The following is a 13,973-nucleotide window of genomic DNA, read 5'->3' as shown; positions in this document are numbered from 1 at the left end:
AAAAGAACCTCGGTAAGTCAGAAACATACCACTGCATCATACTCCAGCATCAAAACAAAGGCCACAAAACGGGATCAAATTGCTGATAAACTGCAGCAATTCTTGTGCATGTTAGTAGATTCCACATGACAATGTACCAACAGGTATGATACTAATTAAAGGTCACCTGATTACTGGGGTGCAAAGAAACACTCTATAGAGAAAAGCACCATATTTAGATCTTCGTAAACTTTTACTGGACCGTCTTTGTTCCATGTACCATAGTTTAAAAGAGGAAAGTGGGGCTGAAAGTGACATGTGGTTGGAGTTTCAAGCTTACCACACACAGGCACCCCAATAATCTGACCTGGATCTTGATCTTGAAGTCAGCTATGCTGGCCTTATGCCAGGATCTCACAGGCCAATCAGACGTCCCCTGGTACCTAGAGGTATGTAGGTGGCAAGATGGAGAGATAGGTCCTGTTGGCTAGCTGTATTTCCTCCTTTACAGATGGAGATCTGGTTGAAGCTCTGACCAAATACTCAGACTTCTCCCCAGCAATCAGCCAGTTGTCACAGGTTGATTCATGGCTGGAAACTTTCGCCCTCCCTGAGGATGAATCTATTGCCCAGCCCCCATGCCCACCTGCCAGTTGTCCTCACTGGGGCCAGCCATCATTGGTACTGTTATTGAAGTTTCTCAGTTGGACCAGACTTTGTGCTCATAACTCCTCCAGTGGGCCTCATATTTTAGGGAGCATCAGAATTGCCTGCAGGGGCTGTTAAAACACACATTGCTGGGCCCTGCTCCCAGAGTTTCTAATAGAGTAGGTCTGGAGTAGAGTCCCAGATTCTGCATTTCTCACAAGTTCCCGGGGGATGCTGAGGCTGCTGGCACAAGCATACCATTTGAGAAGCAGTGCCCTACAGTGCACGGCCTCCCGACGGCAGCACGCAGGTCAGAGGCACCTGGACCCCTAACCAGTCCTAACAGTGGTCAGGAATAGGCCATCACTTGTTGTCTGTCTCCTCTTTTCCTTCCCTCACCCCTCTGCACTGGCGGGACATCCACCAAGGAGCACTACATCACAAGGGGGTTGCCTAAAGAGAGGCCTCATTCATGCCAATCTTGGACTCAATTACCTAAATGCAATCCCATCCATTAAAATAACTGATAAATCAGTCCCTAGCTGCCAGGCTGCCCCCACCGCTGCTGTCACTTGCCTGGAGCCTGCAGCCAATTGATCCCACAGGCTAATAAGATTAACTTAGCAGACTGCCTGCAGCCTCTCATGTCCCCCCAAACTGGGTATTCTCAGGCTTGTCCTCAGTGCAAGAAAGCTCCACTCTGCTCCGAGAGAATGAGGTCCGTTCTGTGTCGTGTCAACTAAGCCATATTTCACTTTGTGATTTGCAGGAGTGACACTGGCTCATCTGGACATTGATTGATGGGAACAAACTGGTTCAGCATTAATGAGGAGGAACACACTGGTCCATCTGACCACAAAACAAATCACTTGAAATTTTGGGCAGCTGTGTCCCCAAGGAAAGAGGGCGAGACCTGGAGTCACACAGAGCTGGCCCTGAGAATCTGCCTCATCCCGACCTAGCTGTGTCTCCTCTCTGAACCCAGGTTTCCTCTGATAAAACGGGGTCAATAATACTTCCACCCTGTCTGCATTTCAGAGCAATGAAAGGATCCTAGGAGACAGAGCCTGGAGCAATGTTTTTGATCCTGGGAAGCACAGTAACTAGACGCTGGCCCATTGATGGCCCTCAGGTCACTGCCTGAGGAGACAAATCAGGAATGGGGATGACAGCTGGGCCTCTTGAGTTCATTGCCCCCCCCAATATGTGCCTTTGACCTTGTCCTGCATAGAGGTCTCACCTGCCAGGCAGACCTCTTATAGTGGACACTGTGATGTACCACCCAGATGCTGTCTCAGGGACAGACAACTTACTCTCGTAAGTGTTGGCAGAGTTGCCTGCTCTCTTTGGGGATTGCCTTGTCCAATGTCACATCTCCTTCCAGGGGTGGCTCCTTCATCATAACTCAGGATTACTGGGAGGGGCAGTGTCAGCGCCAGAGCCCAGCCTGCAATACAGTTTACTTTGTCCCTTCTGTACAACCTACTTCCTTATCCACTTTCCACAGCTGTTGATCCCCAGAGCCTCCCTAATAAACTTCCTGCACACTAATCTCCGTCTCAGAGTCCACTTTCTGGGACAACCAAGCTCCCTTGGCAGAGAAGGCGCTTTGCAATTTGAAAGGTGCATTGACACAGCTGCCATCGGCTCCAGTGGCGATGAGACGGGCTGCTTGCCTTTCTTGCTCCCTTTCCTTGCTAATGGCTCCTAGGCGCTTTGCAATTTGAAAGGTGCATTGACACAGCTGCCATCGGCTCCAGTGGCGATGAGACGGGCTGCTTGCCTTTCTTGCTCCCTTTCCTTGCTAATGGCTCCTAGGTAAACCCTCTCTTTAAAAAAATAATTGTCAACTTTAATTTCTTTCTTTTGTGCCTTCTTTTTTTTCTTTTTTCTTTTTTTTTTTAAGATTTTTAATGGGGAATTAGGGGGTGGGAACAGTGCTGGGGAATTGGGGGAAGGGAAACAGACAAGTTGTTGTCGTTTTGTTCTTCAGTCTAGTTGTGGAGGATGTTGCTTCACTGGCCCAAGCTGGCACCATCATTGCACTCTTCCCGGGCGAGGCAGATCAGTCGCCGGCTTCTGGACGGCCGCTCACTGCGGCTGCTGGCCGCTCACGCTGGCTGCTGGCTACACACGGTAGCCCATGGCAACCCACTGCCACAGGGGCTGCAGCCTACGCCGTCGCCGGTGACTCATGGCAGCCCAGCTCCAGATTGAGCTGTTGTTCAGCATCTTAGCTGTGGAGGGCAGTGTCACTGGCCCTCATATGTGGGATCCGAACCAGGGCCCTCTGGTGTCCCAAGCCAGCTCTTAACCAGCACGCCACTCGGCCGGCCCATTGTGGCTTCCTTTTTTTCTTATTACAAGACCAAAGCATGTTTATCACAGTGGAAAACCAGAATATACAAGCAAACTGAAAGAGGAAAATAACACACATAATCCTACACACCAGAGACAAGCACTGCTGGTACCTCGGGTGTATCTTTCCAGAAAATTTCCTCTGCCAAACAAATATGGGATCACACTGTAAATATTGCTTTGTGGTTTGCTTAAACTCTCACTCCCACAATAAATACTTTCTGCCAGCCATGTTCAGCCACCCTGTGAGAATGCAGAAGTGACGACCCAGAAGCCTGTGGACTGCCAGAGGCCCTAGTCCAGCCCCCTAACATAATGGAGGTGTGGAAACTGAGGCCCAGAAAGAGGAAGGGCTTCCTCTCAGGCCCTCCCCAGATCACCTCCCGACCTGGCCCTGCGCCTGTCTTTCCAGATGTCTGAGTTGCCCAACTGCGTTCAAGCCAGAAGAGGAGCAGGAAATAAATGCAAGACAGTGAGGACAGCATGCCTCTGTGTGCGCCTGGGTCTGGGCCACTTTGCAGGGTTCAGAGCCCAGTTCTCAATCAGGAGGCGAGATTTTGCACCCCTCACTGCCATTGTCATCCCTGCTCTGGCTTGATACTCTGCAGTCCCGTCTCTCATGTGTTCCCAGCACAATGGCCAGAGGAATCATTCTCAAAAGTGAGGGGTCAGGCGATGTATTGTTAGATATGACACCCAAAGCACGAGCAACAAAAGAAAGAAATAGCTAAATTGGACTTCATTCAAATGAAAACTTTTGTGCTTCAAATGACACCATCAAGAAAATGAAGACAGCCCACAGAAATGGAGAAGATATTTGCCAACCATATACCTGATAAGGAACTTGTATCTACAATATATAAAGAACTCTTACAAGTCAATAATTAAAACAAACCAATTCAAAACCGGGCAAAGGATCTGTATAGACACTTCTCCAAAGAAGATACACAGATGGCCAATAAGCTCACGAGAAGATGCTCACCATTAATCATCAGGGAAATGCAAATGAAATCCACAGTGAGATACCTCCTCCCATTCATGAGAATGGCTAGAATCAGGTAATAATAAGTATTTGTGAGAATGTGGAGGAATCGGAACCCTCATGCACTGCCGGAGGGCATGTAAAATGGTGCAGCCGTTGTGGAAAGCAGGCTACAGCTCTTCGAACTATTGAACACAGAGTTTAAACAGAGTTACCATACAACCCAGCAACTCCACTCATAGCTACCTACCCAAGAAAATTGGAAACGTGTCCACGCAAAAACTTGTACATGAATGCTTATAGCAATATTATGCACAAGAGCCAAAAGATGGAAACAACCAAAATGTCCATCAACAGATGAATGGATGGATGGACAAAATGTGATATATACATACAATGGAACATTATTGGGCGGTAAAAAGGAATGAAGGTCTGATATGTGCTATAACATAGATGAATCTTGACAACTTTATACTAAGTGAAAGATGGCAGACACAAAAAGTCACACATTGTATGACTCCATTCATAGGACATGTCCACATAGGCAAATCCATACAGACAGAAAAGAGACTAGTGGTTACCCATGGCTGGGGGCTGGGAGTTGGTACAAGTGGGAAGTGACCCCTAATTGGTACAGCGTTTCCTTTTGGGGATAATGCAAACGTTCTGGAATTAAAAAAAGTGGTGATAGCTGTACATATCTGGGAATGTACTAAGAACCCCTGAATTTAAGTGGGTGAATTCTGTCTCAATAAACCTGCTATTAAAAAACACAGTCCATGATATCCTCTTCCCATTGGCTCTCATCACACTGACTAAAATGTGAAGTCCTCCCCATGAGCTGGCCGCCAGCCCCTCTCCTGGTCTCATCACCTGCCACCCTCCTTGCTTGCTCTGCTCCCGTCACTGCAGCCTCCTTGCCGCTTCGCAAACACACCGGACTCGTTCCCACTTTAAGGCCTTTGCACTGGCCATTTCCTCTGCCTGGAGCAGTCTTCCATCAGACAGTCATGTAGTTTGCTTCCTTCTTTCATTCGGGTCTCTCTCACATGTCACCTCCTCAGGTAGACGTTCTGTGATCCTGCTATCCTAATTGCCCTGGCCACATCCCTCTGCGTGCTTTTCTTCATAGCACTTACTGCCATTGGAAACTCTCTGGTGTATTGATGTCACTGTTTACTGTCTGTTTGTCCTACACTGGGCTGTAAACTCCCTGAGGCCAGGGACTTTGTGTGTCCTGGTCACCAGCATATCTGCAGAGCCTGGAACATAGTAGGTGCTTGGGAAAATGCATGTTGGGTGAATAAACAAGTGAATCTCCCTTCAGCCAATTGCCTTTGTGAATAGCCACTCCTTATTCGGAGTGGGACTGAGAGCAGAGGGTCAGTGCACCCTAATCTGGCTCCCTCCTCAGAACCCCACTTCTCCTGTAGGCCTCTCCTTGCAGTGAGGAGTAAATGAGAATGGAGGTGTCCAGCTGATGGCAGATTTACTCCTCAAGGTGGGCTCTGGAGGCTTGGTCTTGGGGTGAGTGAAGGGCTCTTTCTTAGGCCAACAGGGGGATGACAATGTCACAATAGTAGCCTGTTCCAGGCTAGAAAGAAAAGAGGGCAAAGGGCTTCAGAGCCTCTCACTGTCATCTTTAAAATGAAAGTTTGTTGTAGGAATTAGAGATAATGTTGGACGTGTAATGGGGACTCCTTTTAAAATAGCCTATGTCGGCGTTCCACTCCTGACCAAGTAAATCAAAATCCTTGTGAATGGAGCCCAGGTATGGGTATTTTAAGTCCCCTGCAGGGTTCTAAGGTGTGCTTGGGTTGAGAAGCCCTGTCCCTCAGGAGCTACTTATTTAATACTAACTGGCAATTTCCAAAGAAGCCACAGGTTTTGCTTTATATTCAAAAAGGCCTAGAACTTGGCATACAATGGCTTGACTGAGTGGGATAGAGCCTGCTTTTTGTAATGGGACCAAGACACCTCTGAAACTCTGTAGCTGCCAAGGTTCACGGTGCCCAGAGTTGTAGGGCAGGAAGCTGCTTCCCACTTCAAAGGCCAGCCCTCTCTGTCTGTGGCACTCAGGCTCCCTGCTTCCTATATCTGTGCCCAGCTTACAGCAAGGTTTCTCCCCCAAATAAATAGGAAGTGTAATATGTCTGTGCTCTTCTCAGGGCTTGGCACAGAGTATGTGCTCAATGAAGCATTTTACACCGAATGAATGAGTGAATGGCAGCATAATATACTGGCCTGCTTTCATGTGTCAGCTTAATAGTCCCTTGACTTTGCAGCAGAGGCCACAAGTAGAGCCTAAGATTCCAATGCCAGCTCTGTACTTACTGTGTGACCTTGGGCAAGTCACTCCACTGACCTGAGACTCGGTCTCCCTAGTTGCAAAGCCAAGATGATCATCGTGCCTGGCAGGCTTGTTCTGAGGATCGAATGCGAGTGTGTCAAGGAATCAGCTCGGTGCCGGCACAATCAAGAGTGACAATTCTTTTTCCACAAGTCCCCCACCTTCCCCTGATTCCTCGTGCAGACAGAGCCGGACCTCTGGTCAGGACATCCTCTTCCCAGTGAGCATCCTTTCCCACATCAGCAGAGGAGGTCCCCTGAGAGCAGCCCCCAGCCAGCCCGCAGCCCAGGTCAGTCCTCAGCTGGCCCTCATGCCCCTTCTCCGGGCAGAGCCAGGGGACGGGGGGAGGAGCTCACAACTTGTTTTTCACTATTCTGAAAACTCTCATTCCCAAAACATTGCACATAACCTCCTCGGCCAAGTTATTTTCCTAATCCCGGTTGCCATAACAACATGACTTAACGAAGAAGCTATTTTTTTCTTAAAAATAATTCGACCCGTTTCCATATCAACAGGGGTTTATTTTGGTTCCACACTCAGCTCGGGCTTGGTAGCCAGCACCTGGCAGCAGCTTCTGTATGTTGGAAGGGACTTACATTTCCAGGGGGCCATTTGAGAGGTGGCATGGGAATTTGGGTGGCTATGTGTGCTGAGGAGGCCATGCCCTCAGTGAAAGGAGCGACCAACAGAGCAAGTTCCTCCCCGGGGTTTTCAGGGTGGGAAGATAAAGGGAACAGGGAAGGGACAACAAGCCTGTCCAGAGTCTTGTCCTAAGTCTAAGGCCAAAAGTCCCTGCTGCTGGGCCTCCCTTTTGGGACCACAGGCCTGGAAGGAGGCCCAGGGTGGGGCCTCTGCGTGGGGCAGCTTGCAGGAGCGGGTGACAATGTGCCTAGTAAAAGATTCTCCCTGCGTCTAAGCTGGCTGTATGTCACAAGGCTCCTTCACAAATTTCCTCACACAACAGACATGACTGAGTACCACTAGGGACCCTGGGGATACACCCACAGTACACAGCCCTGCTCTCAGGGAGCTCCAGTCTGGCGATGAGCCAAGCTGCTCTCACAGGCAGCCCTTCTGTAACTTTTTGTGCTTAGTCTCCTGGGGATCTTGGTAAAAGGCTGGTTTGAATCAGTAGTTGGCGGGAAGGGGGACGTGCACCAAGACTATGTACCCCTAACCAGCTTCCAGCTGCTGCTGAGGAAGAAAATACACCAGGGGATGCTCAGCCCTCCACTGGGGTCGGATGGCCTTCTCACGGCTTTCGGAGCTACTTCCCTAAACCTATGGGGGTTTTCATAAACAAGAATGAAAAAGTGAACCACCCCAGCTGAGAGGCCACCTGGATTGCTTCAATTCCTTCCTGAGGAAGCCCAAGACAGCCACCTGAAACAGTCTGTGGAAGGAGAAAGCCCTGGATCTTCTCAACTTTGGACTGGAGCCAGGAGTCAACTCTCAAAGCCCTGTGACCTTGGGCAAGTCACTTCGCCTATCTGTGTCTCACTTCCCTCCTCTGGAAAAATGGGGATAACAATCACACCTATCTCATAGAGATGGTTTGAAGATTAAATGAAAAAATATCTGCAAAGCAACACCTGACACACAATAGGTGCCCCAAATTGGTTCATTCATTAAACAAGTCCTTTCTGTGTACCAGGCACATAGGCAGTGGGGGTACAGTAGTGACCAGGCAGGCACAGTCCCTGCCTTCAGGGACTTGGCATTGAAATGAAGGAAACATCCATGCAAAGGAGGGGGGGCGGGAGAGTATGCCTGGCAGGGGAAAGGGCCAGTGCAAAGGCCCTGAGGCATAGTGAGGGTGGGGTTTGGTAGGAAAACAGGTCCGAAATGAAAGGTGGATGGGAGCCAGGTTACTTGAGGAATTTGGATTTGAGTGCCAGCACAGTAGGAAGCTACAGCAGGGTTATGGTTTGGGAGGGACAGGGCCCCTTGTAACCTCACAGCTCTCCTTCATTGACTGCAATGCTGGCCACCTGGTTCACCTCTTCCCCACCTGGCCTGCATCTCCCCTGAGGGTGTCCGGTGTGAGGTCGCACTAGGTCTGTGTGCCTGGCGGCCGCTCTTCTGGCCTGCACGGCCAGCAGAGTGTAGGCTCTGGAGCAGAGCACGTATTCTCCGATCCTTATCCTGGCTCTGTCACTAGCTGTGAGACCCGGGACAGTCCTGTCACCTCCACAGGCTTTAGTGTCATCATCTGTAAAAAACTGTAAGAGCTGTATCGACTTCCTCGGGTAGTTTGCCGATCCAGAGTGTCTCCATGTGACAAGTCCTCCGCCTGGCACACAGTGAGTACTGCCTAGAGCCTTGCTGTCCTCACGGCCAAGGTCAGAATGCTGTACTGTGCCAGGGTGCCAGGAGGGAAGCTAGGGAGCTCCTCAAGGAGCTGGCTGCCTGGTGGACAGACAGTAGTAGGTTGGATTTAATGGATGGGTAAGTGCAAACATTACAGAATCCTGAGCGAAGGGCAGTCACTGCTGTGGCTGTCACCACAGAGCTTAACAGTGTGCCGTGGTGTATAGTTGTTCCCTCCCACTTGGAGGAATAACCAAAAGCTGTCAATCTGACCTCCTAAATCCCCCTTCAGGCTGCTCCTTCCCCCACTCACTGGCACCTCCCCGAATCAAAGCCCCATTACTTCTCACTTAAACAATTGCAAGAACCTGCTGCCTGTTCTCTGTGTCTCAGATCTTGCCCTCCACTGGCCGCCAGAGCCTTCTCCTAGTCATGCAAGTCGGACCAGCTCACGCCTCTGCTTCCAAATCACCAGCATAAAATACCAGTTTCTCAAGCCTGGCTGACGAGGTCTCCTCCACCAGTCCTCTGTCCCTCTCCGCTTCACACATGCCACTTCCTTCAGAAGCGCCATTCTCCAGTACCTACTATGTCTGTGCTGCCGGGTCTCTTTCCCACCCAAAGGAAGTCTATCTGTCCTCCTAGAATCTCGGTAGAGCTTCCCCGCTTCTCTTGTCCACCTCTGTGGCTCCTTCCCCAAAGCCCCACAGGATTCTGTCTTTTCTGTGTGTTGGTGCACATGGATTGGCCAAGTCGCACAGTAGCTGGTAAGCAGAGCCGTGACACCATCCAGCACCACTGACATGACAGGGCCCAGGCTAAGGACACAAACAGGCTGAATGGGGCTTGGGGTGAACTAGGGAGCCCTGTGCCCACCCACAAGGGGTAGCACCCCTCAGTTTTGCCTGACATTGTGGTCAGGTCTTAGGATTTTTTAAAAAGTAAGGTGTCTGTTTTCCATAGTGGCTGCACCAATCCGCAGTCCCACCAACAGTGCACGAGGGTTCCCTTTTCTCTACGTCCTCACCAGCGCTTGTTGTTTGTTGATTTATTGATGATGGCCATTCTGACCGGAGTGAAGTGATATCTCTTTGTGGCTTTTATTTGCATTTCCCTGATGGTTAATGATGTTGAGCATCTTTTCATATGTCTGTTGGCCATCTGTCTGTTCTCTTTAGAAAAATGTCTCTTCATGTCCTCTGCCTATTTTTAATTCGATTTTTTTGTTGTTGTTGAATTGTATGTGTTCTTTATATATTTTGAATATTAATTGCCCCTTATTGGACGTGTTGTTTGCAAATATACTCTCCTATTTGGTTGGTTGTCTTTTTCCTTTGTTCACGGTTTCTTTTGCTGTTCAGAAGTGTTTTTTTTATTAACCAATGTCACCACAATAAGTTTAATAAAAATTTTTAAGCTTCCTCTTCCTGAAAGCGGCCTGAGGTGACCTCTCAAAATGGTTCGCTATTCTCTTGACCCGGAGAATCCCACAAAATCATGTAAATCCAGAGGTTCGAATCTACAGGTTCATTTTAAGAACACTCGTGAAACTGCCCAGGCCATCAAGGGTATGCATATCCGAAAAGCCACCAAGAATCTAAAGGATGTCACATTACAAAAACAATGTGTGCCCTTCCGTCGTTACAATGGTGGAGTTGGGAGGTGTGCCCAGGCCAAACAGTGGGGTTGGACGCAGGGTGGGTGGCCCAAAAAGAGTGCAGAATTTTTACTGCACATGCTTAAAAATGCAGAGAGTAATGCTGAATTTAAGGGTTTAGACGTAGACTCGCTAGTCATAGAGCACATCCAAGTGAATAAAGCTCCCAAGATAGAGCGCAGAACTTACAGAGCTCACGGGCGGATCAACCCCTACATGAGCTCTCCCTGCCACGTTGAGATGATCCTCACTGAAAAGGAGCAAATTGTTCCTAAACCAGAAGAGGAGGTTGCACAGAAGAAAAAGATCTCCCAGAAGAAACTGAAGAAACAAAAACTTATGGCCTGGGAGTAAATTCAACATCAAATAAATGCTAATAAAAGTAAAAAAAAAAAAATTTAAAAGTGAACTTGCAACTAACTTATTTTTTTAAAACTATGTAGAACGACGACAACAACAAAAAACTGGGCTTCAGGCCACACTTGGTCTTTCTGTCTATCATTTTACAAACTCAGAGCCTGCTATTTGTTTGTGGAATGAATGCATGAATGAATGAATGAATGAATGATATTTCTTCTGGGTTCAAGTTTCCTACAGCCACTCTAAATTTTAAAGTTTGGGAAGAGTTTATGCCTAATAAGTTCTGTTGCTATTCGGTTTGCTTTTTGGGTATAAGGACATGAAAGTCAAAATCAAACGTCAAGTTTTTACATTTCTCTCTTTCACAATGAAGCCAACCTCCTTTACTTGATAGCTCTAACAGTATCATTTCCTGGGCAGCCCACAGGCCCTGTGAGCAGGGCTCTAACCTCAAATGTGGTGACATCCCTTCTTTGAGATATGGGTCACCAAGAAGGAAGGGAGGGACACAATGCCCACAGAGCCTGTTTCTGCAGTGGTTGGTTTGCTTACTTTAGTAACCTTTTGAAAACAAACTGCAGAGGATGGTGACAGCACAGCTCGCTCCAACTTCCCCCACCCCATCCCACCCAGCTTAACCCCAAATGGGAGGGCTTGGAGGATTTACTGAGGACTCTGAGTTGCAGGAATCAAGGACTAGAATTTCTTTTTGGCCCTGGCTCTGTAGCCCCAGGACCCCTAGAACTGGCTGTGGGCTGCATTTGAGCTGTCCGACCCCCCATTTGGTACCAAAACACTCTTTCCCCCAGCTGCCAGGGACGTTGCTGATGGTTCACAATTTAGTCTCTCTCCAAGCTAATGAATGCCCTTTCCCTGGGGGGCAGCCTGAATCCAAAGACCAGTCAATAGATGGGGAGCCAGGGTGACTGAGGGGAAAGGCCCAGCCACCCAGCCTCAGTTGGGACCATCTGATAGAGCACCCCAGCTCAGAGCTCCCCATGGCATCGGTTGAGGTCTCGGAGCGACTGTACTGCAGTTCAACTCCTGCCTTTGACCAATCCTGCTTCCCTGACAAACCTGCATGCAAATCCCTGTCTTAGATCTGATTCCTGGAGAAGCCAGCCTATGAAAGCCCCTTACCTCGGCCTCTTTTCTCTCACTGCCCTTTCTCCCTTGATGACTCTAAATGCTTACCTGGTCATCTCAAAGGAGGACCCCTAAATCTTTCCTGTTGCCATGCCACTCTCTCAGTCCACCCACTTGCATTTCCCAGAGCTGGGTGGAAAATTTCACCTGTATTTCCAGTGTTTTGGTCCAAAATTGAATATATTTAAAGCATAACACCCCCCCACTACCCTAATCAGCCTTTTCTCCTGACTTCTCTATTTCTATTAATGCCAGTACCAGCTCTGGAATGCCAGGCTGGAAGCCTCAGCATCACGTTGCCGCCTGTTCTTGCATTATTGAACTCAATCAATTATATTTAAAGACAGTTATTAATATATACACATATGTTTTAAAATTTGTGATAGAGTAACATGTTTCATTATTAGCACGTTATGTAGTATGACCTAGTGGAGGGCCCATTCTTTCCAAGTAGTCATGAGATAGAAGAATCGCTGTGCTTCCTATCAGAGACAAGGTCACAGGGACTGCTAATGGTACTGTGCTGTGCTGCCTGCCTTCGTAATGAAAGGAAAGGCGAAATTTCAATTAGAGGTTAGTGAAGATAAAGTTGTAACTTGTTTCTCATCCAAATACATGGACTTCTGGTCAATCACCACTGTGCTATGAGGAATCTGCTGCCACTTACGTTGGACACTTGTACTTCCCTAAACAAATTCCATGCCTCCCACTCCCATCCTGGTTGATGCTGGGAAACTGGCATTCGGGCCCTGGGCCAAGTCAGCCCCTTTCTCCATGTTGACTATGTGGCACAGGCTGCCAGCGGCAGAAACCCCATCTTCCTTGGCTTTTATTCGCTCAGGTCCCAGGCCCTGAATGACTTTACATGTCTTCACTGGCCCAGCCAAGATTACCCTCAAATCTCAAAGGCACCAGGCTCATAGGGCAGCTCATGGCCATCGGACCAACACAGAATTATGGAGCGTCTAGTTGAAGAGGTCACCTCCAAGATGCCATCTGGAGCTGTGAAATGGCCACCACTATGCCCAGGTCCTTCTCCAGCACTCAGATACTAAATGTCCTGCAATGCAGGGGACAGTCCTGTCCAACAAAGAATGATCTGAATATAGGGAAGGGGCATGAGGACGATTTTTACAGAAGAAGGAATGAGGAGGTTGGGTCCCAAGCCTGCTGCCTGTGTGCCACCAGACACAGGACTCGGGCAGATGTTAATCACACAGAACAGACCATCCGAAGGCTACTGAGCAAAGACATCCCATTATGGCCATTCCCATAGTTAAGTCCACTGCAAACAAGAAACAGCTTGTGCCTTACAAAAGTTAAAGACAAACCTCCTCTATTCTTGCATCTTACAGAAGTCAACAGATAAACTTACCATTGTTCTTTCTTTCCTCCTTTTCCCCATACCAAGAAATTTTCCATGGAAACAAGGAACATATAAACCCTAGCCCGGAAGGTGGAGTGGGTCTCTCTTCCACCCGCGATTAGAGACCACCACTCCATTTGTGGGGTGGCCCTTCTTTTCTCACTTACTCTCTGCTAAATAAACTTCTTTCAGTTTAGACTCTATATCGGCTTATGCTTGAATTCTTTCCTATGTAAAGCCAAGAACCTTCTTAGCCCATGGTTTGAGTCCCCACTCTGGGGTATTCACCTTGCTGGCATTAATCTTACCCAAAATGAAAATTGTGTCCTCAGTGGGAAACACTGAGTAGGCACGCTACACTTGTCTGCCCACTGCCCCAGTGGTTCTTGGTAGCCTGGGGTGTCAGCGTGTGAGGCATGGCCAATCGATGGGCATTTCTCTTGACTCCTCCTACCCCCTCCAGCCTGAAATCCCAGCGACCTTTACAGCAAGAGTTGGGATTGAGTAGCAGATATATAAGGCGGTGAGAGGGGTTCCCACCTGTACTATGGCCACCATGGCTATTGGTTCCAAATTGGAGCTTTGTCAGGCCTGGGTCTTTGCTGGGTCAAGAGGAGCTGGGCTTGACAGCTGCCACTAGGGAGGGAAAGGCTGGCAGGCAGCTGCTTCCGGTTTCCTCCAAGTGCCCGGTGGCCTGGAACCCTTACTGCTCAGCCACTGGGAAGAAAGTCCCATCCTGGGCCGTCTCTGCCTTGGAACTTGAGCTAGAGAGTGGGTATTCCGACCCAGGTCAGGAGAAGGTGCCAACTCCTACTGT

General features: G+C 48.7%; 1 protein-coding gene and 1 pseudogene across 5 annotated transcripts in view; one reads left to right on the top strand and one right to left on the bottom strand.

The window, feature by feature from the left end:
• Positions 1-13,973, bottom strand: part of NHSL2 (NHS like 2) — a 195,328-nt gene that overhangs the window by 29,898 nt on the left and 151,457 nt on the right. The window contains exon 1 of one of the 5 annotated variants that reach the window (XM_019629574.1): positions 347-470. The exons of the other annotated variants lie outside the window; for them this stretch is intronic. The gene's annotated coding sequence lies outside the window, so the exon portion shown is untranslated. Of the gene's footprint in view, positions 1-346; positions 471-13,973 lie in introns of those variants that run through there. 5 annotated transcript variants of the gene reach the window in all.
• Positions 10,057-10,623, top strand: LOC109374769 (60S ribosomal protein L17 pseudogene; annotated as a pseudogene).

Source organism: Hipposideros armiger, unplaced genomic scaffold (assembly GCF_001890085.2).
Source record: "Hipposideros armiger isolate ML-2016 unplaced genomic scaffold, ASM189008v1 scaffold_861, whole genome shotgun sequence".
Lineage (NCBI taxonomy): Eukaryota > Metazoa > Chordata > Mammalia > Chiroptera > Hipposideridae > Hipposideros > Hipposideros armiger.
Note: the sequence above shows the minus strand (reverse complement) of the source record. Positions and strands in the feature narration are given on the sequence as shown.